The sequence below is a fragment of the Hyla sarda genome, unplaced genomic scaffold, assembly GCF_029499605.1.
Source record: "Hyla sarda isolate aHylSar1 unplaced genomic scaffold, aHylSar1.hap1 scaffold_18, whole genome shotgun sequence".
NCBI classification, from domain to species: domain Eukaryota; kingdom Metazoa; phylum Chordata; class Amphibia; order Anura; family Hylidae; genus Hyla; species Hyla sarda.
Window position 1 is genome coordinate 1803340 of NW_026608445.1, and position 24819 is coordinate 1828158.

The 24819-nt window shown below is 41.3% G+C and overlaps 1 protein-coding gene across 1 annotated transcript in view; it reads left to right on the forward strand.

Moving 5' to 3' along the window:
* The window catches only part of LOC130313964 (SLAM family member 9-like), a 264917-nt gene extending 244382 nt beyond the window's left edge, over nt 1–20535 (forward strand). Inside the window, exon 9 of the mRNA XM_056552695.1 lies at nt 20377–20535. The gene's annotated coding sequence lies outside the window, so the exon portion shown is untranslated. The remainder of the gene's footprint in view (nt 1–20376) is intronic.
* The last annotated feature ends 4284 nt before the right edge of the window (nt 20536–24819 follow it).

Here is a 24819-nt window from a genome sequence, read left to right on the forward strand (position 1 = left end):
GCTATATTATATTTTTCCAAAAAACATCCAGGCCCCCCCCTTGAAGTTGTTAATTGAGTCAGACATCACGACATCATACGGCAGAGAGTTCCATAGTCTCACTGCTCTTACAGTAAAGAATCTCTGTCTCTGATGATGGTGAAACCTTCTTTCTTCTAGACGTTGAGTATGCCCCTTTGTCATAGTTACCGATGTAGTGAAGAATACTGTTCCCTGTAGAGAAATGTGTCCAAGCAGCTGATGATAAATGTTGAGTCAGCAAAGCCACTGTGATTGGCTGAGATGCGCACACCCACCCATATTGGTTGTTGGGGGGTTGTGCAAGCTCAGCTCAGTATTTGGCACCAGCTCACTGGACACATTTCCCTACACCCCAATCTCCACGCTCTCACAGCAGGATAAAGCAAATTGTATCCTCGCTATGAGAGTGGCGAGATCTGGACAGAGGCGGAGAACAGGGATGTTGAAAACCATGTCACTGCTGCTGTGGCACACTCTTGCCGCTGCTGTAAAACTGTGAAGCTGATCCCCACGGCTCTCATCAGCTGGGGATGTAGAAATGTGTGTCCCCGCTGTTGGCTCTCTCCATCCTGATCTCTGCGGCGGCCACTCCTCCCGTCTGTGCAAACCAAGAATCTTCAAATTGGAAGGTATTCCCTGTTAAGATAAATTCCAATCAGTCACATACAAAGTCAATGTATTTGCTGCTCTTATCCGCATCTCTAAGAATTTCTCTCATCACTGCCACAATTTTGTCTTGGGGTATGCTGATATATAAGCTCTCAATGTCAATCACATCAAGAGACTATTTTCTGGCCAAGCCATACCTTCCAAGGTTTGTAAGAATTCGGTAGTATCCTTCACTAAGGAAGGAATTTCCATTAGTAACGGGCGGAGCATTAGGCAGATCAGTGGTTCTTAGGTAACAGTTTTTTTTGCCATTCTTTTGGACAGCCCTCCTTTTTCCATGTAAGACCTAAGCAGTGAATGTAATTTATTTGTAAGTCTCTGTATGGGATTTCCTGATAGCTTACAATAATTCCTCACATCATTTAACTGTCTATAGGCTTCCTGTCAATAATACTGTCTGGACATTAATACTATATTGCCCCCTTTTATCTGACTTTTTCGTGATGATATCTTCCCTTTTCCTCAATACCTCTAGTGCTTCCATTCCTGCTTTAGATAAATTATTTCTGTTAGTCGGATACCTTAATGCATGAATATCCTCTAGTACTTTTTTGAAAAATAAATCGAGGGGAGTACCTGTCTGTATTGGCGGACAGAAAGTCGACTTGGTCCCTACCGTGATGTAGATATAAGTCAAGCTCTTCTCTCCTATCGGGCTTTGCAGAGCAGACTACATCCCTGTATAACCCAAATGCTAGTACAAACTCTGGTATGCTCAACTTACGACTCAGTCTTGCTTTAAAAAGTGACAGATAATTCACCACAATTGACCGTTTTTGTGTCCGCCACATCTTGAGTCGCAATCAGTAATGAGGCTAGGTTAAAGGGGTACTCCGGTGAAAACTTTTTTTCTTTTAAATCAACTGGTGGCAGAAAGTTAAACATATTTGTAAATTTCTTCTATTAAAAAATCTTCATCCTTCCTGTACTTATTAACTGCTGAATACTACAGAGGAAATTCTTTTCTTTTTGGAATGCTCTCTGATGACATCACGAGCACAGTTCTCTCTGCTGACGTTATTTTAATAATAATAACACTTTATTTATTGTTGTCCTTAGTGGGATTTGAACCCAATTCCCCAGCACTGCAAGGCAGGAGTGCTAACCACTGAGCCACCATACTGCCCTTAGCATACATCTGCTATGCATCTGCTATGCATGGTAGCTAAAATGGACAGAGATGTCAGCAGAGAGCACTGTGCTCGTGATGTCATCAGTGTTCCAAAAAAGAAAGGAATTTTCTTCTGTAGCATTCAGCAGCTAATAAGTACTAGAAGGATTAAGATTTTTTAATAGAAGTAATTTACAAATATGTTTAACTTTCTGCCACCAGTTGATTTAAAAGAAAAAAGGTTTTCACCGGAGTACCCCTTTAATGTCCTTACCATCCAGAATGTCTGTGCGCATTGTGGCAGGAATGAAATGATAGGGAATAATGGTGGGTGCCCCTGTTCGGACCCTGTGTTCTGGTAGCGGGGGAACTCTGGGATGTAGCAGGCACCACCACTGACTGGCTACTGGAAGCATCTTTGCCATTGCCCCTTTCAACCACATCCAACATTGCTTCGACGCTTGCCAAGGAACCCATCATGGTGGTCATCATTGCATGTAATTGTCCCAAGGAGGTGGAAATGGACTGAGAAGACATCACCTCATAACTGGCCCCCGGAGTAGGTTCGGCCATGACCGTGATGACAATAAACGTGCAATGTCTTTAACGTGACTGAACGTAAACGTGCTGAATGAAATGACCATGCCTCAAGCGTTGTTGTATTGCCACAAGTAGGCCACAGCTTGAAAATGCAGTGGCCCCACCTGCAACGTAACAGGCATACGGTGACCAACTACTATTTGTAAGCGATGTTATTGCTCTGAAACCACGTGCCAGAAACAATAACCACGTAGCGACTTTACCAAAGACGTGTTGGTATCAAACAATAATCGCCAACTATGTGTATAAAACGTAAACCATTGCAATGGCGATTTTTATTTAAAATTTTTTTTTGTCGTGAAGCACCCAAAGTCGTGGGCAAAACACTCCACTGACTGATTATTGTTCTGAAGACGTGTCAGTAACAATAACTTAGCAGAGCACCCTCCTGAAGGCGAAACAGGAAATACGGTGACCACTGCCCTATGTCACTTAAATTTTATACATATATACACATGTATATATATATACTCACATATACATACCCTATTTGCATACTTAAATATACAGACATACAATTTTTTTTATATGCATGTACTGTATATGTATGTGACAAACAAACTCTGATAATGATAACGCACCTATCTCCATGTACGTAACAAACATAGGTATAACGGATAGTACAGAATGTACCCTGACTGCAATAAAAATAATGTAAGTAACATAAATGCTATATTGTGATTTACTGATTGTATATAAAGGGCAGATTTTTATATATATATTTTTTTATATAATTTTTTTTTATATATATATATATATATGCGGGTATGACTTGCCGTAATGGAACTCTTATATGTTGAGTCCCCCTCAACCTAACTCCCCAATACCTATAAAACTAGGGTTATCTATATATCTATGTGTATGCACATATATCTCCATCAGCGTCTATCTATATCCGTATATGTACCTGCACCAAATATATACACATATTTACCTTGATTACCTAATTCGTCTGTACTTTTGTATAATCATGCATCTTACACCATTCAAATTATTTTTTTTAATCATAGGCAAATGACATGTATATACACAGTTAATTGAAACCATTTTATTACATATATATATATATATATATATACACATGTGTGTGTGTGTGTGTATATATATATATATATATATATATATATATTCTTTTTTTTTTTTTTTTACTTTTACATACTGCCACCTGCTGGCCGTTTAGCATTATGGCAGAGCTATGACACACGATTGCTGTTTGCTGCGCCCTAGTGGCAGCTAGCCGACATAACAGCACAGTAGAATTCAACTGAGCCCCGAACCCGGCATTGTGCACCTAAGCTGACTGGAGTGAGGCCCGAAAGTACAAGCTGACGCCACGTGGGTAATGTCGGTAAGTGCCGGTAACCAGCACTTACACCCCCGAGTTGAACAGTGTCGGGATAACTGTGATGCTGCACTCCTCCGCTTGACAAAATTCCTCCGCTCCAGACGTATGGGCTCACATGGTGCAACAAAATTAATACACTGCAAAACACACCATACGCCCTGACGTCAAGGCCAGGGGCGTTAAATACCCTCTCGCCGCTTCCACAAATTAGGCTTCCACATGTTGTTTATTTCTATCAAAAAAATTGCTTTTTAGAAGAATATAACATGTAATATTTTTTTTACAATATATTATACCACACATCTCATTCCCTCGACCACCTACCTGCTAGCTATTGCAGGACTGCAACTCAAAAAATGCCCGTAGAAGTGAGGACATGATACGAGTTGTAGTTCCAACAGCTTTTGGGCGTGTGGCCATTGAGCTGAGGCGTCCATCCAGTAAAAGTAATTATCACAGGGTAATTTTATATTTCCATTTCAGAAAGGTGAATTGTCCAGACCTCACCTGCCAATCACAGCTTCTGATGGGAAATCTACAGTCACAGGACTTTTCCTCTACACAAGTTTTGATGAATCCCCCTTAATAGTGCCCAAATTTAAATGTCCACTCTTGAAAGCAAGGGAGCTGAGCACAATGCACACGCTTTCTTTCTTTCTTTTCTTTTTATTTTTTTCGTGAATAGGTGTTTATTCAATTTTTTCAATATACAAGAAAAGAACTGTGGATACATACAGTTAAAGCCCTTCGTACATACAACAAGGGTGTACTGTTGTTGGTTGGGTATATTTTCATAGTATCCAAGAAAACAGTAAAAAACATAACAGAACTAATTGGCGACATGAAAAGAAAGAGTCTCTAGATAAGAGGGTGCCATAAGTCCCAGAGGAGCTAGTAAACAGCAATATGAAGTGAAAATCGCATTGACTACTAACATGAGAAAATGAACATTCATAGTGTTGAGCAGTGAAAGGAATTACCCTACCATTAGGGTGAATGGAGAACGGTTGTCTGTGATGGGCCAGAAGTCAGATATACTTAACGGACCAATGGTCTGTTAAATGTCCTTACAATGCTGTGAGGCGATCCAACATCTCCACCTTTTGGCAAAAAAGGAGAATCTTGAGTGCTCTATGGAAAACTACTTCCAATCAGTTCTCTAATAAGCAATTTGCAGGTTATCCAGAAGGGTCTGATCATCAGGCAAGTCCAAAGAACATGAGTTAGGGTGCCTTTTGCCCCGCAGCCTCGCTAGCAGAGATTAGATGTCCCAGCATAGATTTTTAGATTTTGGCTAAGTGATCAGGAGTGTAATACCATCTTAAAATTGTTTTATATGCGTATTCTATGTGTGAAGTGCATTGGAATGCTGGTTGGCTACATTTAAAAGCCTGCTGTCATTCTTCTGAGGAAAAGGAACGACCCAAGTCCCTTTCCTAGAGGTGTAGGGGATATAATTTAACCCCTTAAGGACCGGGGGGGTTTCCGTTTTTGCATTTTCGTTTTTTGCTCCTTGCCTTTAAAAAATCATAACTCTTTCAATTTTGCACCTAAAAATCTATATTATGGCTTATTTTTTGCGCCACCAATTCTACTTTGTAATGACATCAGTCATTGTGCCCACAAATCTACTGTGAAATGGAAAAAAAAAATCATTGTGAGATAAAATTGAAAAAAAAAACGCTGTTTTGTAAATTTTGGGGGCTTCCATTTCTACGTAGTACATTTTTTGGTAAAAATGACACCTGATATTTATTCTGTAGGTCCATACGGTTAAAATGATACCCTACTTATATAGGTTTGATTTTGTCGTACTTCTGGAAAAAATCATAACTTCATGCAGGAAAATGAATGCGTTTAAAATTGTCATTTCTGACCCCGATAACTTTTTTATTTTTCCTTGTATGGGGCGGTATGAGGGCTCATTTTTTGCGCCATGATCTGAAGTTTTTAGTGGTACAATTTTTGCATTGATAGGACTTATTGATCGCTTTTTATTCATTTTTTCATGATATAAAAAGTGACCAAAAATGCACTATTTTGGACTCTGGAATTTTTTTGCGCGCACGCCATTGACCGTGCGGTTTAATTAACGATATATTTTTAGAATTCGGACATTTCTGCACGTGGCGATACCATATATGTTTATTCTTATTTTTATTTACACTGTGTTTTTTTTTATGGGAAAAGGGGGGTGATTCAAACTTTTAATAGGGAAGGGGTTAAATGATATTTATTCACTTTTTTTCCCCTTTTTTTTGCAGTGTTATAGCTCCCATAGGGACCTATAACACTGCACACACTGATCTTTACCATTGATCACTGGTTTCTCATAAGAAACCAGTGATCGACGATTCTGCCGCTTGACTGCTCATGCCTGGATCTCAGGCACTGAGCAGTCATTCGGCGATCGGACAGCGAGGAGGCAGGTAGGGACTCTCCTGCTGTCCTGTAAGCTGTTCGGAATGCCGCGATTTCGCCACGGCTATCCCGAACAGCCCACTGAGCTAACCGGCATGCTTTCAGTTTCACTTTAGATGCGGCGTTCGACTTTGAACGCCGCGTCTAAAGGGTTAATAGCACACGGCACAGCGATCAATGCCGCGCGCTATTAGCCACGGGTCCCGGCCGTTGTTAGAGGCCGGGCCCCGTGATATAGATCGGGAGTGACTCAATCACTAAACCCCAAGGCCGAAGCCCGGGGTGTAAACCCCTATTGCTTACCCCTTAAAAATTAGCTTTTATTGATATTTATTAAAATATAGTTCCCACAACAAAAACGATTAAAACTGACAACCATGTGATCCAAATATGTCAGTGGGTGCATCTATAGGATCAATGTCCTCTCAGGTACTAGGTAGCCCTGCAGTGGCTGCCTGTTAAGGGGATCACTCTGGTGTCGCTTAAAACATAAACACAATTGCCGCCTCTACATGTTTCGCCGCCTCCGCGGCTTTCTCAAGAGGCAATGGTGGCAATGGCAGCTGCCAAAATGGCGGAGGGGGTATATATAACCCATCCCTCTGATATCATCAATATGGGCCCAGTCATGTTCTCCAATGTAGTCCATTGTAACAGACATTGCCGCTAGGGCAACCAATAAAATGTAGCTTGTAATCAGCGCCATCTGTGTGCGAAAATCATTCACCAATGCGGGACCTGAATTACCTGATCCGACGGTCCCACGTCATACTCCGTCATCAATTGATGTCAGCACTTACTACCGACATCATCAGGATGCGCGGCGCATGTCAGAAGCCGTCTACGGAGAACTTCAAACATCCGCCGGTCCGCTGGGATCAGCTGCGCCTGCGCTAATGTCTCCCCAGATATTCGCCGCGCATGCGCTAAAACTTAGAAAAAAACACACAGTGACTTGATGCTCTCTCATAGTTAGCAAAAACATGATTCTGAGTGCCCTCAATCAAACCCCTAGCCTTGTATATAAGATACATAACGACCAGCTCTTAAAAGTAACAATATATAGCTGTCAAGAGAACAAAAGGAAAGAAGGGGGAGGAGGGGGGACATATAATCATTTATCTCATCGTTTAGTAACCTTGTTACAATATGGTCATTTGTCTCATCGTTTAGTAACCTTGTTACAATGTTCCCATTCAAGAGGTGAATTAACAGAGTACAGCGGGGTTGGTGAAAAAAAGGGGGAGAAATAGAGGAGTGGGGTATATAGTCATTCCACATTAGGCATATAACCTCCTTATAATGTTCCAACTTTGAACACGATAAGTAGCGCAATAAGAATTCCAACTATTCCTCAAAGAATATGGACTGACATCTAAACAAAAAGGGAGGGTTTATGAAGGGACTACCGATACAAAATACAATAGAATTATTTTTATTAGATCAGTTGCCAGCCGGCTGCTACCAAAAATTTGTAAATATAATTTGGGGAAATTGATAATATGCACTTATTCGAAAATATTTATAAAAAAGCTGCGAAAGAAAAACCTTAATTCAGGCCCAACGGTGACTGACTACGTAGTCGCCCAATCCATCTCGCCTCTTCTTGTACGCCTCTACCCTAGGGTAATTTTTTCCATATAGATCGGGAGTGGACACATGACATTCCAGTACGTCATGTGTCCTTAAGGGGTTAATAAACATGGTGACCTGGGAAAAATTGTTATATAACAAATTCAGTACTTTATGAGGGGAATAAAGTTGGTGAAGGGCCCTCCCGTCCTTCTCAGGTGGTACCAGTGTTAGGTGGTATAAGAAATGTCGGAGTTGAAAATATTTATATATGAAATGAGAGTAATTCCCCATCCTCAAGCAATTGGTGGACATGTGTCAACCCGTTGGTTATCCATAAGCTTAAGTCTAAATTTGGAATTGATGCTTGTATGAGAGTAAGGGGTAGGTCTCCATTCTTGGCACATGTGTATGTATGTGAGCGGGAAATGTACATCGACTGGGCTTGGAATGACACCTTAACTAATGGATTGTGAAAAGTCTGAGTAGGAGTTTTCCAATATGGCAAATAGAAAAGATCTATGATTTTATAGGGAGATACTGACAGGTTTTCAATTTCGAGCCAAGAAAGATTCATTTTGTTGCACCACCAATGCAGATACCAACATGGCTACAAAATAACTTTTTAAATCAGGCACACCCAGTCCCCCCGTAAGTCTCGTTCTAATGAATAGCATAGATGACAGATGTAGACGTTTACCCGCCCAAACAAAAGAACACAGTAATTGGGGAGGGAGATAGGCAAAGGGCGAAAAAAGATGGAGAAAGCGTGGGAGCAGAAAAATTTTGAATGTAGCTACCCTACACACCCATGAACTTTCTGCTTGAGCCAGTCTGTCCACTTCCTGTCAGATTGTAGTTATGAGTGGCAAGTAGTTAGTAGCATATAGTGTTTTGTGCTGATATGAGAGGTTACCTAAATATTGTATGGAAAAGGTACGCCAGTCGAATGGATGGGAAAGTTTCAGGGAGTTAATTGCAGAAGGGGATAGGTTAATAGGCAGCGCTTGAGTCTTAGTTTAGTTTAAATGGTAATAAGGTAGAGCACCGGAAGAGGATATAGTGTCCATGACCGCAGGCAGAGAGAGCCCAGGATTCATGAGTGGCAGTATTACATCATGTGTATATAATGATATAACATGTTGTTGATCTCCTATGGTTACTCCTTGAATGTTAGAATTTAATCTGAGTGCCTGTGCAAGCGGTTCCATGGACAATACATAAATTAATGATGAGAGTGGGCATCCCTGTCGGGTGATGTGGAACGGATCAGAGAATGATCCATTTGCCAGAACCCTAGCAGACGGGCATGAGTAGAGAGAGGAAAGTGCAGAGAGTATTGGTCCCCAGAATACCAGGTGTCCAAGGACTGAGAAGGCATACGACCATCTAAGACGGTTGAACGCCTTCTAGGCATCCAGTGCTAAGATTACAGCTGGAACCTTGGAGCTTTCTAGTTGGGCCAGTATGTTGAGTAGGTGTCTCGAGTTGTCTGAGGCCTGGTGGCCTGCTACAAAACAAGACTGATCAGTGTGGACAATAGAAGGTAGAATTAGCACTTTAGCATATATTTTAATGTCCTGATTCATCAATGATGTTCCGATCAGCTGGGACGCAGGCGGAGGTCTCATTACCTGACTCCGCGGCGTCCGATCGTCGATTTATTGCTCCAAGCCTGAGCTACAGGCTTGATCAATCAAGCCCCTATCTCCCTGATCCCTGCAAAGCTATGGCTTTGCATGGATCAGCATAGCAGATCAGTGTGTGTGCAGTGCTATAGCTATAGCACTGCAAAAAAAAGTTTAAAAAAAAGTTAACAAAGGAAATTTAACCCCTTCCCTAATAAAAGTTTGAATCACCCCCCTTTTCCCATAAAAAAAACTGCATAAATAAAAATAAAAATTAACATATGTGGTATCGCCGCATGCGTAAATGTCCAAACTATAAAATTATCTCATTAATTAAATTGCACAGTCAATGGCGTACACGCAAAAAAATTCCAAAGTCCAAAATAGCGTATTTTTGGTCACTTTTGATATCATAAAAAAATGAATAAAAAACGATCAATAAGTCTGATCAACACAAAAATGGTACCAATAAAAACTTCAGAACACGGCGCAAAAAATGAGCCCCCATACCGGCCCGTACGCGGAAAAATAAAAACGTTACATGGGTCAGAAGATGACAATTTTTAACGTATAAATTTCCCTGCATGTAGTTATGATTTTTTTCAGAAGTGCGACAAAATCAAACCTATATAAGTAGGGTATCATTTTAACCGTATGGACCTACAGAATAAAGATAAGGTGTAATTTTGACCAAAAAAATGCACTGTGTAGAAACGAAAGCCCCCAAAATTTACAAAATGAAATTTTGTCGCACAAGGATTTTTTTTTCGTTTCGCCATGGATTTTTTGGTACAATGACTAGTAGAATTGGTGGCGCAAACAATAAGCCATCATATGGATTTTTAGGTGCAAAATTGAAAGCGTTATGATGAGGTGATGAGGAAAAAATGAAAATGCAAAAACGTAAAAATGCTGAGTCCTTAAGGGGTTGAAGTGTATTTATAGGGTCCTTAATGGGTGCTGTAAAAACCTGCAGTGGATCACTACCTCCACATACTTTTGGTGGCTAATGGGTAAAACCTGGAAAGGATGAAAATTTTGATGTGCATGATGTAGATGTATTTGCAGATAAATTTGCAGAGTAACAGTGGTCACATGTGTGCTATGGTGAAGAAAGTATTTTCCCATAATATAAAATGTACGTATATATAACATATAACATGGATTAAATAAATAGTGAATGATATATACTAAATAAATGGTAAATAAAAGACTTGAGGAGAACATAAAATGCATGGATTTGGAAGTGGAGTCATGAACATAAAAAAAGATATATAAAAAAAGATATAATTAAAAATATAAACATAAAACATATATGTTTAAAAATGTATAGAAATGTGTATAAAAATGTATATAAAAATGAAAAAATGGGAGGTGAGCATGTTGAAAAAGGGAGATGTACTGATTGGTATATTATGTTAAAAAATCAAATAATTCTAGGTCCGCATTTAGTCCAAAAGGTGCCAAAGTGTTGAATTCGTAGATCATTTTGCTTTCCTCTCTTGACATTTTTGGGATGTGGTCTACCCCTCTCCAGTCTCTTTTTATGGTTTTTATGGCTGAAAAAACTATGCCACACGGATCACAATTGTGTGCTTCTTTGAAGTGCATTGATAGCAAATGTTTTTTGAATCCTATTTTGATATTGTGTATATGCTCGCTTATTCAGATTTTCAGGCTTCTTTTTGTTCTGCCGATTTTGGCATGGGCATGTTACAATATACAGTATGTAGGTGCTTGTACACATAAAAAATTTTGTGATATCATATTGGTAGTTATTGCTGTTCAACGTGATAGTCTTTGTCACTTTTGGGAATTTGGTCATCGTGCAATTGCTGCATTTCCCACATTTAAAAAATCCTTTCAGGGCTAGCCATGTTTTCTTTTCTTCTTTCTCTTGCTGGATTGGTTGTTTGGTCATGGGTGCCAATTTCAGACCTAAATTTGGCACCTTAGAATATACGATTTTGGCTTTATTTGTTAAGAGTGGAGCTAGAGTCTTGTCCTGTTGAAGTAAGGAACAGTACTTGTTTATAATGTTTTCTACTTTTTTTATATTGGTTGTTAAAGGGTAAGATCAATTTCATCTGTTGTTCTCTTTTGTCATTCGTCATCTTTTTTTCTTTGAAGAAGTCTTCCCTTTTTTGTTCTCTAATTTTAACTAGTGATTCTACTAACAATTCTTCTGGATAGTTCTTCTCTTTGAAATCTTCTGTCAGTAAATGAGCTTCTTTATCAAAATCCGCTTGATCTGTTTCCTTTTAACCGTCTGTATTGTCCTTGTGGTACATTTAAAAGCCAATGCAGTAAGTGGCAGCTGGAAAATAAAATAAAATAATTCCTAGCTGTCGGTTTCCTAAAAGTTTCACACACTAGCTTAGACTCTTTCACCTTAATCGTAAGGTCCAGGAATTCCACATGGGTTTTGCTGGTCTGTGGAGTGAAGTCAAGATTACAGGAATTGTTGTTTAAGGTGGTTAAAACTACGTTCAATGAGTCTTCAGTGCCTCTCCATATCATAAAAATGTAGTCTATATATCTCTGCCAGAGGACCAGGCTCGCGCCAAGCAGTGGGTCAATGGTGGAATGTTCCCAAGAGCTCATAAACAAGTTGGCATAGCTTGGCGCGGACCTGGTTCCTATAGTGGTATTGATTATTTGGCGATAAAACTGTTGGTTAAAAAATAAATAGTTACGTTGTAAGATAAAATCCATGCTGTCGGTTAAAAATCTAATTTGGAGGGGTGGGATGTCACTTTGGTTGGTTAAAAAGTAGAAATCGGCTTGAATTCCTTGTTGGTGATTGATACATGGTACAAGGAATTCACGGACAAGGTGCATAGAATACAATCTTCTCCAATTTAACCCGTTAATGACCAAGGACGTATATTTACGTCCTTGGCCGGCTACTGCGATATAACGCGTCATATCGGGTCGGGGCTAATAGCGCGCGGCAGCGATCGGGGTGCTGCGCACTATTAACCCTTTAGACGCGCCGTTCAAAGTTGAACGCCGTGTCTAAAACGAAAGTGAAAGCTGCCCGGCTGCTCAGTGGGGCTGATCGGGACAACCTCAATGAAAATGCGGTGTCCCAATCAGCTGGGACACAAGCGGAGGTTCTCTTACCTCACTCCGGCGTGTCCCTTTGGCAATTGATTGCTCCAAGCCTGAGATGCAGGCTTGAGCAATCGACCACCGATAACACTGATCAATGCAAAGCAATGGCTTTGCATTGAAAAGTGTATAAGATCAGTGTGTGCAGTGTAATAGGTCCCTATGGGAGCTATAACACTGCAAAAAAAGTGTAAAAAAAATGTGATTTAACCCTTTCCCTAATAAAAGTCCAAATCACCCCTCTTTTCCCATAAATAAAAACAAAACATGTAAATAAAAATAAATATAAACATATGTGGTATCGCTACGTGTGTAAATGTCCGAACTATAAAAATATATCATTAATTAAACCGCACGGTCACTGGCGGACACGCAAAAAATTTCCAAAGTCCCAAAAATTGGTCACTTTTTATATCATGAAAAAATGAATAAAAAGCGATCAAAAAGTCTGATGAAAACAAAAACTGGTACCGCTAAAAACTTTACATCACGGCGCAAAAAATGAGCCCTCATTCTGGCCCATACACGGTAAAATAAAAAGTTATAGTGGTCAGAAGAGGGCAATTTTAAACGTATACATTTTTCTGCATGTAGTTATGATTTTTTACAGAAGTACGACAAAATCAAACCTATATAAGTAGGGTGTCATTTTAATCATATGGACCTACAGAATAAAGATAAGGTGTCATTTTTATCAAAAAATGTACTGTGTAGAAACGGAAGCCATTATTTTTTTTTCCGTTTCGCCATAGATTTTTCGATGAAATTACTGATGTCACTGCAAAGTAGAATTGGTGGCGCAAAGAATAAGCCATCATATGGCAAAATTGAAAGGGTTATGATTTTTAAAAGGTGAGGAGGAAAAAATGAAAGTGCAAAGACTGAAAAACCATCCGTCCTTAAAGGAGTAGTCCAGTGGTGATTCAGTGGTTTACAACTTATCCCCTATCTTAAGGATAGGGGATAAGTTGCAGATCGCGGGGGGTCCGACCCCTGGGGCCCCCCGCGATCTCCTGTACGGAGCTCCGACAGCCCGCGGGAAGGGGGCGTGTCGACCTCCGCACGAAGCGGCGGCCGACACGCCCCCTCAATACAACTCTATGGCAGAGCCGAAGCGCTGCCTTCGGCAATCTCCGGCTCTGCCATTGAGATGTATTGAGGGGGCGTGTCGGCCGCCGCCTCGTGCGGGGGTCGACACCCGCTATCTCGGCGGAGAGCCGGGGCCCCGTACAGAGAGATCGCAGGGGGCCCCAGCGGTCGGACCCCCCGCGATCTCAAACTTATCCCCTATCCTTAGGATAGGGGATAAGTTTTTCACCACTGGACTACCCCTTTAAGGGGTTGAAATTTTCTACGATTCTAATGATGTCTGTCGTGTCTGTCAAGTATGAGGGAATCTGTTTGACCAAGGTATTGGTCCACATATTTTGAAAGGTTTGTGGTTAGGGATTGTATCCCTGAAACTATGGGTCTTCCTGGAGGTTGTGTGGCATTTTTGTGTACCTTCGGTAGAATGTAGAATAGCGGAAGTCTTCTTTCGGTACCTAGTAGAAAGACCCTCTCTGATGTGATTCGTGAAGGCTTTATTGCACATTGTTTGCATCTTCGTTGCATATTCCTCAGTGGAGTCCGATGATAATATCTCATAGGTGTCTTGATCTTGTAGTTAGCGATTACACTCCTGGACATAGTAGCATTTAGGATCATGATCGCCCCTCATTTATCCGCAGGATGAATAGTGATTTTGTTTTCTTCTTGCAATTCCTTTATTGCTTTTATTTCTTTTTCTGTGATGTTTTTGCATACTTTCTTTGGGGGTGGGAGTTCTCTAATTTCTTTCTCTACCGCATACCGGAAGACATTCATTGTCCCTCCTACTTCATGTATGGGGAAAAATGTGGACTTTTTCTTTAGACCGAAGTGGGTGTACATGGTGTCCGTTCGGTTGTTCCTCATGAAAAAAAATTTTAAACTTAGATTTCTGATAAATTTTTCCACGCCTATGTATACTTTTAAAGATAGATTTCTGATGAATTTCTCCACGCCTATGTATACTTTTAAACTTAGATTTCTGATTAATTTCTCCCCGCCTATGTATACTTTTAAACATATATTTCTGATTAATTTCTCCACGCCTATGCATACTTTTAAACTTAGATTTCTGATTAATTATTCCACGCCTATGTGAAATTAAATCACTCACACACCATCTACAACAAAACATACAAAAGGAAAGTATGCCAACAAACCCCACAACACAACATACAGTAACACTCACCACAACATACAACTTATCCCAAACATTCAGACAAGTAGAAAACCTGCTGAAAAAAATGTTAAGACAACAATGGGAAATCAAATTGCTCACACACCATCTACAACAAAACATCTTACCAAAGGGTCTTACATTGCACAAACAATTGGCTACTGATCTTTATGATGAGGACTTCAGTATCACATGGAAAAAAAATTATAGATAGGAGAACGATTATAACCCAGGAGTTGGAAAAATAACTAAAAATCCACAAAATAGAATTAGAGAAGTTCCAAAAAAAATGATGAATACCTTAAATACCAAACAGCAGTAAAACATTCACTAAACCAACTGGAACGTGAAATCATTGATAGAAAGTCTGGAAAAATTCAGCTGACAACAAATGTAAGACAGAAGATTTACTAACCAAATGAACAAGCTATGCTAGAAAGAAAAACATATGGAAAGCAGTATGAAGACTGATGCCCCTATACAAGACAGAACTTTTCATACAATCAAGGCTACTATAACAAGAGGACAGAAATGCATCAAAACAACAGGCAATTTAGTCGAGTACAACCAGTGGACAGATCCAGACCCTACTACCAACGTTTCTATCCACAGAGAACAACTTATAACACACAAGAAAATTTTTTTAGGGAATGGTTTGCACAACCACAAACACCCACCCAGAACCTACCAAGAAAAACAGAGGACCATACATCGGACACCCCCTCACCAAGGAAAACAGAGGACCATACATCGGACACCCCCTCACCTCCCACCTTCAATACCCTCACTAATACAACCTGTTACATTACTACCAGAACCCATCCACAATCAAGCCATTCCATTACAAAATCCACTGGAACAAAAAAATAAATAAATAAAAGTAACAGCACAAATCCATCAACAGGGAATACATCCAAACCAAACATCATCACCGAAAATAACAGTCAAGAATGATCCACATCATCCAAGAGAAACGCAAAAAAAGAGGCCTAGAATCAGAACCAGAACTAATAGACCTAGGAGGAAGCCTTGTGCAGATGCGGAAAACAAGATAGCAAATGACTCATGTATTATTAACTTAAAGGAGTACTCCCGCGAGAAAATTACTTATCCGCTATCCAAATAAAAAGTTTATATTTTTCCCCATACATGAAGTAGTAGGGGAGATGAATGCCTTCCGGTATGCGGTAGAGAAAGAAATTAGAGAACTCCCAACCCCAAAGAAAGTACGCAAAAACATCACACAAAAAGAAATAAAAGCAATAAAGGAATTGTGGGAAGAAAATGAAATCACTGTTCTACCTGCGGATAAAGGAGGGACAAACATGATCCTAAATACAGAGTACTATGTCCAGGAGTGTAATTGCCAACTACAAGATCAAGAAACCTATGAGATATCATCATCGGACCCCACTGAGAAATATGCAACAAAGATGCAAACAATGTGCAATAAAGCCTTCACGGATCACATTTTAAACAAATCAGAGAGGGACTTTCTACTAGGTACCAAAAAAAAGACTCCCACTATTCTACGTTCTACCAATGGTACACAAAAATGCAACACAACCTCCAGGAAGACCCATAGTTTCAGGGATACAATCCCTAACCACAAACCTTTCAAAATACGTGGACCAATACCTTCAACCATTGGTCAAACAGATTCCCTCATACTTGAAAGACATGATAGACATAATTAGAATCGTAGAAAATTTTAAATGGGAAGAAGATTGGATTCTATGCACCTTAGACGTGAGTTCCTTGTACACCTGTATCAATCACCAACAAGGAATTCAAGCTGCTTTCTACTTTTTAACCAACTAAAACCACATCCCACCCCTCCAAATTGGATTTTTAACAGACAGCATGGATTTTAACTTACAACATAACTATTTATTTTTAACCAACAATTTTATCGCCAATGAAACAGTTTTATCGCCAAAGAATATGGAGAGGCACTGAAGAATCATTGAACTTATTTTTAACCACCTTAAGGACCCAGCCAATTTATACCTTAAGGACCCGGCCATTTTTTAAACATCTGACCACTGTCACTTTAAGCATTAATAACTCTGGGATGCTTTTACCTTTCATTCTGATTCCAAGAAAAAAAAATTGTGACATATTCTACTTTATGTTAGTGGTAAATTTTCGCTGATACTTGAATCATTTCTTAGTGAAAAATTCCAAAATTTGATGAAAAAATTGAAAATTTAGCATTTTTCTAACTTTGAAGCTCTCTGCTTGTAAGGAAAACAGACATTACAAATAAATTATATTTTGATTCACAAATACAATATGTCTACTTTATATTTTCATCATAAAATTGACGTTTTTACTTTTGGACAACATCAGAGGGCTTCAAATTTCAGCAGCAATTTTCTAATTTTTCACAAAATTTTCAAAATCTGAATTTTTCAGGGACCAGTTCAGTTTTGAAGTGGATTTGAAAGGCTTTCTTATAAAAAATTAAAAAAAAAACATAAATGACCCCATTATAAAAACTGCACCCCTCAAAGTATTCAAAATGACATTTAGAAAGTTTGTTAACCCTTTAGGTGTTTCACAGGAATAGCAGCAAAGTAAAGGAGAAAATTCAAAATCTTCATTTTTTACACTCGCATGTTCTTGTAGACCCAGTTTTTGAATTTTTACAAGGGGTAATAGAAGAAAAAGCCCCCCAAAATTTGTAACCCAATTTCTCTCGAGTAAGGAAATACCTCATATGTGGATGTCAAGTGTTCAGCGGGCGAAGTAGAGGGCTCAGAAGGGAAAGAGCGACAATGGGATTTTGGAGAGTGAATTTTGCTGAAAGGGTTTTTGGGGGGCATGTCACATTTAGGAAGCCCCTATGGTGCCAGAACAGCAAAAAAAAAAAAAAACATGCTACTATTTTGGAAACTACACCCCTCAAGGCACGTAACAAGGGGTCCAGTGAGCCTTAACACCCCACATGTGTTTGACAACTTTTCGTTAAAGTCGGATGTGTAAATGAAAAAGAAATTTTCACTAAAGTGCAGTTTTTTCCCCAAATTTTACATTTTTACAAGGGGTAATAGGAGAAAATGACAGATCATTAGAACAGTGGGCTGTGCAAATGAAAAAAAAATTTCATTTTCACGGATTACTGTTCCAAAAATCTGTCAGACACCTGTGGGGCGTAAATGCTCATTGTATCCCTTATTACATTCTGTGAGGGGTGTAGTTTCCAAAATGGGGTCATATGTGGGGGAGGGGTCCATTGTTCTGGCCCTATAAGGGCTTTGTAAACACAAATCTTCCCTTGTGAAAATGAAAAATTTTAGGTAACACCAGCATTTTAGTAAAAAACATTTTTTTTTTCATTTTCCCATCCAACTTTAATAAAAATTCGTCAAACACCTGTGGGGTGTTAAGGCTCACTATACCCCTTGTTACGTTCCGTGAGGGGTGTAGTTTCCAAAATGGGGTCACATGTGGGTATTTATTTTTTCAGCCACCCCTGTGCAAATCACCAATTTAGGCCTCAAATGTACATAGTGCGCTCTCACTCCTGAACCTTGTTGTGCATCCGCAGAGCATTTTACACCCACATATGGGGTATTTCCCTACTCAGGAGAAATTGCGTTACAAATTTTGAGGGTCTTTTTTTCCTTTTACTGCTTGTGAAAATAAAAAGTATGGGGCAACACCAGCATGTTAGTATAAAAAAGTAAAACATTTTACACTAACAGGCTGGTGTAGCCCCCAACTTTTCCTTTTCATAAGGGGTAAAAGGAAAAAAGCCCCCTTTGAATTTGAAGTGCAATTTCTCCCGACTACAGAAATACCCCATATGTGACCCTAAACTGTTTCCTTGAAATACGACAGGGCTCCGAAGTGAGAGAGTGCCATGCGCATTTGAGGACTACATAGGGATTGCATAGTGGTGGACATAGGGGTATTCTACGCCAATGATTCCCAAACAGAGTGCCTCCAGCTGTTGCTAAACTCCCAGCATGCCTGGACAGTCAGTGGCTGTCTGGAAATGCTGTGAGTTGTTGTTTTGCAACAGCTGGAGGCTCTGTTTTGGAAACACTGCCGTACGATACGTTTTTCATTTTTATTGGGGGGGACAGTGTAAGGGGGTCTATATGTAGTGTTTTACCCTTTATTATGTGTAAGTGTAGTGCAGTGTAGTGTTTTTAAGGTACATTCACACTGGCGGGCATTTACAGTGAGTTTCCCGCTAGGAGTTTGCACTGCGGCGAAAAATTTTCCGCAGCCCAAACTTGAAGCAGAAAACTTACTGTAAACCCGCCAGTGTGAATGTACCCTGTACATTCACATGGGGGGGGGGCAAACCTCCAGCTGTTGTACTTTTGCAACAGCTGGAGGCACACTGGTTGGAAAACCTTCAGTTATCTAACTCAGTATTTTCCAACCAGTGTGCCTCCAGCTGTTGCAAAACTTCAACTCCCAGTATGTACTGATCGCTGAAGGGCATGCTGGGAGATGTAGTTATGCAACAGCTGGAGGTACTCAACTACAACTCCCAGCATGCCGAGACAGCTGTTTGGGCATGCTAGGATTTGCAGTTTTGCAACATCTGGAGGGCTACAGTCTGAGACCACTATACAGTGGTCTCTATACTGTAGCCCTCCAGATGTTGCAAAACTACAACTTCCAGCAAGCCTAGACAGCTATTTGCTGTGTGGGCATGCTAGGAGTTGTAGTTTTGCAAGATCTAGAGGGCCACAGTTGGATCACTGCACAGTGATCTCCAAACCGTAGCCCTCCAGCTGTTGTAAAACTGCAAATCCCAGCATGCCCACACAGCAAATAGCTGTCTGGCATGCTGGGAGTTGTAGTTTTGCAACCTCTGGAGGGCTACAGTATAGAGACCACTGTATAGTGGTCTCAGACTGTAACCCTCCAGATGTTGCTAGGCAACTCACCGGCTTCCGTAGGATCCAGGGAGTCACATCGCTGTACTCTTCTTCCGCCGATTCCTGTCCAGATCGCAGCCCGCAGCCGTCGCCGATGGGTAAGTGGACTTCGGCGCCCGGTCCCTGTCGGTTTCCCCATCCTGCCCGGCCTATTGTGGGTGGGCAGAACAGGGAAAACGAAAGTAAACCCCTCCGCCCCTGATCTGCTATTGGTTGACGCTCCTTGACAACCAATAGCAGGGATAGGAGGGGTGGCACCCCTGCAACCTCACTCCTATCCCTTCAGGGGGATCGTGGGTGTCATGGACAACCGCGATCCCCCTTATATTCCAGGTTACCGGGTCACTGTAGACCCGTATGACCAGGAATCGGCGCAAACCGATCCCACCCTGGGCATTTGCGCGGGTGCCTGCTGATCGACGGCTAGGAATTATTTTATTTTCCAGCTGCCACTTACCGCGTTGGCTTTTAAATGTATCACAAGGACAATACTGACTGTTAAAAAGAAATTGAACAGATCAAGCGGATTTTGAAAAAGAAGTCTGTATACTGACAGAAGATTTCAAAGAGAAGAACTATCCAGAATAACTGTTAGTAGAATTATTGGGTCTATAAAAGTCTGATATATTGATTGCTACATCTATACTCATTTGCCTTTGCTAAATGCTATATACTATTGCTAAAATATCACAGAACTTTGTTTCCTTTAATTCAAAACATTTCAGCTTGCTCTTTTCCTGTAATAAAGATGAGAACCTTGGATAGAGTCAAGATACAAGAAGTTAGCAGTTGAAGTCTAAACATTGGGCTTTGTGGAAGGATGGAATGCTATGCTACGCCATGCTGAAATGACCAATCAGCATATAAAAAGATGAATTGATGCAATAGTTTTACCCTCCCCTTTTTGTCAACTGTAAAAACTAATGTGATTTTCTAATAAAGGGCAGAGCTCCTTGGGAGTCAGTGCTGATGAGGGGATTTATACCAACATTGTCTGGTGTGAATTTGCTTATATCGACACTCAACAAAATAGCACAGCGGTAGTCACTCACAGTTTAAGGCCTCACCTTAAGGCATCCTTGACAGATGGTGTCAGAAGTGGGATTGCGGTTCCCTGGACTACACTCTGGTGGGCCGACACCTCTAACCGTCCAGGGCAATCTATAGCTGTTCAACCAGGGGCCTGATCAACTCCACGGAACGCGGTAAGTCTGCTGATATTGTTATAAATATGTAGCTTATCAATGTTCATATGACGGTTTTACAAGCTTGGGGGATGGTTATTGTCGACCCACTAGGACTAGCTCAAGCGACTGGGGAACTCCCCGCTGAGTGTGGTCTCAATTTCTAAGAGTTCTGAGAGTTTTTGGTCGCTGGTGACTGACTGCCGCTTTAAATAAGCTCAGAAGGCATAAAAGCAGGGAGATTTTTGCAGCCTTATAAAAAACATTTTTTTTTCTCTCTCAGCTCACTGTGAATGGCTTATCAAAAACGCTAAACACAGTGTACCAAAACATGGTCAAATGTACTCCTCAATGATAACCATAATTATGATGGCACGAATTTAACTATGAAAGCCTTTTTTTTTTGAGTCTTTAAAAAATCTAGTTCTTTTTCTTGCTTGGATTTAATTTTGATTTGTTGACTTTATGATCTATCCAGTGGATTCGGTCAAGGGAGTTAAGAGTGCCGTAGATTTCTGTGTTCGAAGTCCCTGGTAACTTTTGGTTGATTGCACTCCTGATATATTATGTATGTACCAGATTTTAATCTGATATCTTTTGATTTCCATCAGCTGAGTATCTTTTTCTGTATCAGGGGACGTAGTAGTATCAGAGATAAACTTTAGTTGTCACTGTACGCACCCTTTGTTTGGTGTTTAATATAAATTTTTGTTTGGCCAAACCACTGTTAAAAGGGTAATCCTCACTTTCCTAGAGACTTTAAAAGCTTTAAAATTGTTCAATTCTTGCATTGATTGATTTTTTTAAGAAAAAGATGAACACTTTGCTGTCTTTGATTAAATTTCAGACTGTTTCTTTCCCTGGATATATAGAGGCACGTGCAACAGTCATGCATATTGTAGCGCATTTTTCTGCCCTCATCAGTGCATACCGCATACGTACATCTAAGTAGTGTACCATTTTGTGCCTGTTAATCTGTCAAGTGCCTACATACTGTGAAAGTCCAAGCAAAAGTAATCACCGGCTGGTGTTTTACGAAAATACATTTTCCAAGTGTACTGTGGAAATTTTTTTTGCCCTCATATGTGCATATCACATACCTACATCTAAGTAGTGTACCATTTTGTACCTGTTAGGGTGCAGGCACACTACGTTTCTTAAGATACGGGACCGTATATGGCTGGGGAGAGGGGGGAGGAGAGTCAGGGGTGGGGCAACCGCACGCTGCCGTATGCAGTCCCATATCTAATGTATTTCAATGAGCGACCGGAGTGAAATGCTGCCTCCGGTTGGCTCCGTTTTGCCCCGTATACGGTTTCCCGACCTGACCTAAAAATGCTGTTGACTATGTTTTTAGGTCCGGTCGGGAAACCGTATACGGGCCAAAACGGAGCCAACCGGAGGCAACGTTTCACTCCGGTCGCTCATTGAAATACATTATATACGGGAACGCATATGGCAGTGTGCAGTTGCCTTGCCCCCGACTCTCTGCCCCCCTCTCCCCAACCGTATACGGTCCCGTATCTTAGGAAACGTAGTGTGCATGCTCCCTTAATCTGTCAAGGGCCTACATACTGAGAAAGTCCAAACAAAATTACTCACCGGCTGGTGTTTTAAAAAAAATACAGATTTTTTAGGCATATTGTAGCGCATTTTTCTGCCCTCATCAGTGCATACCGCATACATACATCCAAGTATTGTATCATTTAGTACCTGTTAATCTGTAAAGGGCCTACATACTGTGAAAGTCCAAGCAAAAGTAATCACCTGCTGCTGTTCTAGACAAATACTGTTTGAAGAATAGTGAAGCACTAAGTATGTTAGGCAGAGAAGTGCCAGGAGGTGCACAGAGGAGTGGCAGAGGCATCCTTCAGGCAAAGGTCACAGCAGACTAGGGGCAAGGGAAAGCAGGAGTCGCAGCGAGGCCTGAGCTCCCGTTATCAGCTAGCGGTCGTGTCTCGACCAGCAACCCATCTGCCGTTGTCAATTGGTTAACATGGTCATCCACTTCATCACAAATTATATCTGACACCCCCAGTCAACAGTCGTTGGGTTCCTCAGACACAATCCTCAGTTGGCATGGCCCGAGAGCAGTCCCTGTCCTTCCAATGCCTCTGTCCTATGCCGTTCCCTCTCCTACAGAAGTATCTTATGCTGTGGGTTCAGCTCCACTATTCACTGAGGACGATCTAATAGAGAACAGTCAGCAGCTACTGCCCATCCAAGAAGGGGAGGAGACAAGTGCCGCATCCCCCGCTAGGCGGGCAAGTAGTGATGAGGAGAGTGACGAGGGAGGCAGTGTTGCCAGGGTTCAGGGTCCTGGAGCAGACACCGTTTAGGAACCTGAGGAGGACATCAGTGACGTGCAGACACAACTCGATGATGATGATGATGATGAAGCCGATCGCAATTGGGAGCCGGGTGCAGAAGGGGCTTCATCATCATCAGGAGAAGAAAGTTGCAGGTTGCCTGTGAGGCAGCAGCTGAGCCAGAAAGGCGGTAGCATGGTTGGCAGTCTGGAGCCAAACATGCCTGGGGGAGACCACCTGCTTCGCGGCAGCCTACCTTTCCGGAAGGTAGTGGAACATGCGGCAGTAGCAGTCAATTAGTGTGGACTGTTGGTGGGAAAATCAGCTGCTCGGCGGTGTGGCAGCTTTTCATCAAGCATCCGGAGGAGGTTCACATAGTCACATGCAAGATATGTCGGCAGAAGGTGAAGCATGGCGAGGGTCCCATTGTTGGCACCACAGCCCTGCGTCAACACATGCTTCGCCACCATAAAGCGGCCTGGGAGAACCGTGGCTCCGATGTAGTGGTCCAGCCTGCTGCATCACCCAGTGTCCAGCCGCTCCCTCCTTCAGCCAGCCAAGGCTCCACCACCTCAGCCGAAGAGAGTTGTGTGTCATACCCTCCTCATATAGGGGATTAACTGCTAAAAGTAATTCATAAAGAAGTCGGAGCATGGCTTACTCCACGAAAACTGGAAATGGGAATCATGGTGACTGACAACGGGAAGAACATCGTGGCCCCGCTGCGACAAGGAAGGGTGACCCATGCGCCCTGCATGGCTTACGTGTTAAATCTGGTTGTCAAGCAGTTCCTGAAGTGTTCCCCCCATTTGCAAGACATCCTAAGAATGGGAAGGAAACTTTGCGTGCACTTCAGCCACTCGTACACCACAAAGCACACCCTCCTTGAGCTGCAGCGTCAGAATTGTATCCCCCAACATAGTCTGATTTGTGACGTTGCCACATGTTGGAATTCCACCCTGCATATGTTGGACCAACTATATGAACAGAGAAAAGCCATCAGTGATTTCTTGATGACCAAAGCAGATAGGGGTAATCTTGTGTGTAACTTCAATGTGAACCAGTGGCAACTCATACATGACACCTTCCGTTTGCTCAGCTCCTTTGAGGAAGCCACATTATATGTAAGTCGCCAGGATTATGGGATGAACTAGGTCATTCCACTGCTTCATTTCACACAACAAGTGTTGGAAACGATGGCTGGTCAGGGCAATGGAGATGTTGCACCTACAGCTCACGGCCACATCATCCTTGTGGGGGCTTGTTAAATTTAGCCCTTTGTACCCACACACTGGGGTCCGGGACACTAAAACTTGGGAGTTAAAAGTTCAATTTTAAAATCATTCATTTAAATTTCAACATCTTAAATTTAAATAAAAAAATCATACATCCTACCAGGTTGTGTCATTCAGGCAATATATGGTTTACTGATACTGCTAGTTCCAAGTAGATATAGTAAGATTCAGCTCACCGTTTACAGCATGCAGACCCAGATCGTAATAGTATTCAGCACACCCTCCAGCGGAAGCTTCGGAGTGAAGACAAGGGCCGTGTTCCCAGGTGCAACAGGTAAGCAAGAGGAAAGAGGATATCCGGCTCCCAAGACTGAATAAAAGTAACGGCTTTATTGATTCATATTAAAATCCAAAATAGAAAATGAAAATAGCTAATGACT